General features: G+C 34.2%; 1 pseudogene; it reads left to right on the top strand.

Moving 5' to 3' along the window:
• Nucleotides 1–1,470: 1,470 nt before the first annotated feature.
• Nucleotides 1,471–2,109, top strand: LOC134257994 (uncharacterized; annotated as a pseudogene).
• The last annotated feature ends 2,377 nt before the right edge of the window (nt 2,110–4,486 follow it).

Raw genomic sequence — 4,486 nt, 5'->3', positions numbered from 1 at the left:
GTCAGCTATTACAAATAGCTAAAACTAGGACAACACCCTACCATCCTCAGTCTAACGGTCAAGTGGAAAGATACAACCGTTTAGTACTACAGAGTAATCGATGTTATTTAAAAGACAAACTCAGTTTACACTAAACTTTATGTTTTTAGGAAGGGAGACGACCCAACCTATAGATTTGATAATAGGTACATACAAATTGAACAACTCTGAGAAAGAAATTCATGAATACTTACAAGATTTGAGGTCTAATATTACAGAATGTCATCAAATTGCAAGAGAAAATATTTGTAAAGCCCAAAATAGACAAAAGCGATACTTTGATACCAATTTATATCAAAGTACATACAATGTAGGAGATATTGTATTGAAAATTGATTCAGCTACAAAACTGGGTCAAAGTTCAAAATTAAAGTCTCTGTGGAAGGGTCCATATATCATAACTGAGGTCAAATCTCCTGTTTTATTTAAGATCATTGATAAGAAAAACAGAGAATCTGTAATACATCATGACTGCATTAAACTCTGTAAAGATTTAGATCATCCCGGCTGGGTAAAAATATTCAGGAATAAATTTTTCAATCAGAGTGAAGGGTCTTTCTAGCAGACTAATTGTCCTTCTTCAGCTACAACATCTGAATCTGATGATGTGATCTCAGATGTTGCCAACCTTTTTGCTAGGGATGATGCGTCGGATGTTCTGATGCATCATCAAAACCCCAGTACTGCTTCAAGTTCTATCTCTACAGAAAAAGATTAGGTTAAAAGAGGTCAAAGGACAAGACAAAGACCCAGTAACCTATCTGATTATGTACAAGATTAAATTAGCAGGAGTGCATGTGAATTAATAACTAACACGTTTTATCAACTTTAATAACACCGGTCACGGTAGCCTAGTGGTAGAGCGTTCGCTTCGTGATCGGGAGGCCCGGGTTCGATTCTCGATCGCGGCGCCGCGTCATACCTAAGACGTAAACATAGGTAGTGACTGTTCCTTCGCCAAGCGCTCGGCACTAGAAGTGAAAGTCACGGGTCTTTCGGATATGAACTTAAAAACGTAGGTCCCGTGTCACGGTAGGCGTTGGCACGATAAAGAACCCTCACTGCTCATTGGCCCTGAGTGCCGAGTATAGGTCTAAATTTGAAGCCCTTCACCGGCATCGGTGACGTCTCCATATGAGTGAAAAATTCTCAAGAGGGACGTTAAACAATATACAATCAATCAATCAATCAACTTTAATAACTGTTTTTAATGTTTTATATATAAAAATAAAACAAAGAAACAAAATAATCAATAGATAAATTAACATATTTTGGTTGTTTTTTTAAGTGTTTATTTATTTCATTTTATTGATTTAGGTCTGTATGATAATATTAAAAACTTCGGTTACAAGCATCAGGAACATTAAAATGTTCACAAATTTATATATTACGAGTAACTTTTATTAAATGTACAGTACAATTGTTTTAGAAATGTCAGACTCAGGGGATCATTTTGTACCTGACTATGAAGAAAAACCTCTACCAAACCATGTGCAAGGTTCCACTCTAGGTAAAAAAAAAGGGAAAAGGTGCCCTGTTTGTAACTCAAAGTTTACACATGTCCGACGACGTTATTCAAGAACATATTCCTTTGTTTCTTTATTTAAAGACATCATGCTTGACATGTGAATTAGGTTTTGGCCAGGAAAGGTTTTTGAGACTACATATAGAAAAAGAACATTTTGATGACTCCACATACTGTAGATATGATACTAACATTCATGGTCAAATTTGGGTTGAAAAAATATCTACTTTATCAACAGATTCAACAAAGGAAACGTGATATCGTTTATATGTTCAAACAAAAAATTTTTTGCAAATTTAGGAACAATTTGGCAAGAGGCTGACTAAGTACAAATAAAATATTACTTAGATGCAACCAATCAACATCAGTCATTTCCAAAAAATCCTTATCCTGCTCAAAACTTTACGAGTTTGTTACACCGGAAAATGACATTTCTTTATACATGGAGATTTTTCCAGATACAATTTTTATTCATTCTGAACTGTTGTCAAGAAGAGTCTGTGGAAAAATTGAAGTCTGGGAGGGAGAAAACAAGAAAACGATAATGAATAGAGAATTAGGATCATTTATGGAAAGAAGGGGAGGGAAAGTGATATTCCATCATAAAATTCATTGGAAAAACAGAGCACTTTTTAGAAGAGATGGGGTACATTTAACCGAAATTGGAAATGATATTTTATTATCAGACTTCAAAGATGCTTTTAAAATGTTATGTTGATTTTACAGTGTAATTATTTTTAAAATTGTATATATTTGTACAGTATACTGCTTTTATATTTTAATGGCATTAAGTCGGATGTTCTGATTTGTGCCATATCCCAGGGCTTATTAAAACGGGGAGGAATGTAGTAATTAATGCTTTATAAATAGTTCGTAAATAGTTCATCTACTTCCTACGTCACAATCAGCTGATTTACTGCCATATTAAACCAGTTGTGATTATGCCCTGGATTGACATAAACGTCTGACGAAACTGTCCTATCCAGAGTCCACAGCTCAGATGGTTTGTAACTTATTGTTACCCCTCACCATTTTCACGAGTTGTACTAACTCCATATATTGTACTTCCTTATACTAACGCATTTCACAACACAACTACTGCATATATCTTTCCAAACCGTTGAAATTCTGTGGAGAGGGTCTACATTCCCTATAAAAAATCAAAATGTGGCCAATGGGATTCAGATCCGCGAATTTGACAGTGCATCATCACAGAGAGGCATTTTGGTCAATACCCTTGGGTGTAAGTGCACTGCTTTAAGAATGATTCAGATGCTTGTGATAATATAAAACAGCCATAAGCATCGATTTCTCATCATTTTCATACGATTGAAATTGTTTGCTCTTATGTTTGTTAGACTGTTTCAAGACAATTTAACACTCTGTTAACCTGGTGTGACGCAAAACCTTGGTCTCAGACAAAAATTAAGGTCACTTTCCGGTTGAATTAAATTTTGTCAAAAGCTTTCAAATTTTGATAAATTGGCGATGAAAATGGCGCAAACCCTATAGAAAAATGTGTTTAAATGTGTTTTGATACCGGTTGTTAATTTTTAAAGGTAATATCAAAGACAATCAAAAACTAAAATAAAAATGAGTAAATCTTGTTGCAAAGATGATTCAGATATTAACATTCCAACGGCTCTCTCTTCTTTCTCAAAGTCATTTTACCAATCTCTTGAATTTCTTTTAGTGAAACCAGGTTTTAAAAACTACTTTTTGAAATTGATAATGATAACAAGAATATGCTAATTACACAAAACAGGTGCCGCAAGGTACAAATTTATAGTTTTTAAGATGTCACGGAACATTGGTTTTCATCAGTAATACGTATACATGTGCAATTGATTTTCTTTCGATAATTGTTGAGAAGACTCATCTGTTGTAATAACTTGTAAATATACCACTCTATCAAGTAGTTTTAAAATAAATAAATTTATTAAAGTGAACACTAAAAGTTTTGTTAAGGGAACTGTCAGAATGATGCTGCAGTATTGCTGCATTAATGCTGCAACACTTTTCTTGCAATATTGCAGCAAATCTAATGTACATACGAAAAACAATATACCACAATATTGCTGCAATAAACTGCCAGAATGTTGCTACATGTATAATATTGCGGTGGTAATGCCAGAGGATATTGCCAAAAGGTGAGTATTTTGCTAATTATAAGGAAATGAATTAATAAATAATTTCATTTAAATACACATAGAAGGAAAAAAACCTAAAAAAAAAAAACCAAGAGGCCCATGGGCCACATCGCTCACCTGAGCACTAAGAGTAGGAAAAAAGTAGGAAATGGCTTTTCATTGTTTTTTGGCCTCGCCCTACCCCTGGGGGTCATGATTTGAACAAACTTGAATCTACACTACCTGAACATGCTTCCATATAAATATGATGAATTACGGAGTTGTCATTTTTGAGAAAAAGATTTTTAAGGAATTTTCCTATATATTTCTATATAAAACTTTGGTCGGCCATTTTGGCCCAGCCCTCGCGGGTATGTTGAGGAAGCATATAAGTCGGTTTTCGGGAAATTTAGACTTTTTAAAGAAAAATAAGATTGAAAATTTACTAAAACCGCTATTAAGCGTAAACTATTATTATCTATTGCATAAAGATAGAAACAGTGTCTAACGCAACGACGTGCACCACCACCACGGCATCACGTGACTTCTATTAATAGCGAAATTTTCCATAATACAAAAGCTACCTGAGCAACAATACCCCGGAGTTTAAAAATTTCTTTGATTAAATAATGTCGTTGACATATATTTATTTTGCCTAAAAAGTGCTGCTAGAATCCCATTGTCCCGTCCGTAAAATAATTATTCCACACATTCGCAAAAAACCTTACCCTAAGTTTTGAATTTTTTACATATGAACCGAGATTTTTCGTAAAACCATGCTTAACTCGGGATT

The sequence above is a fragment of the Saccostrea cucullata genome, unplaced genomic scaffold (genome assembly GCF_032062105.1).
Source record: "Saccostrea cucullata isolate Sc308-1 unplaced genomic scaffold, CSIRO_AGI_Scuc_v1 ctg3287, whole genome shotgun sequence".
Classification (NCBI taxonomy): domain Eukaryota; kingdom Metazoa; phylum Mollusca; class Bivalvia; order Ostreida; family Ostreidae; genus Saccostrea; species Saccostrea cuccullata.
The sequence above is the reverse complement of the archived record's forward strand: the minus strand, read 5'-3'. Positions and strand labels throughout refer to the sequence as shown.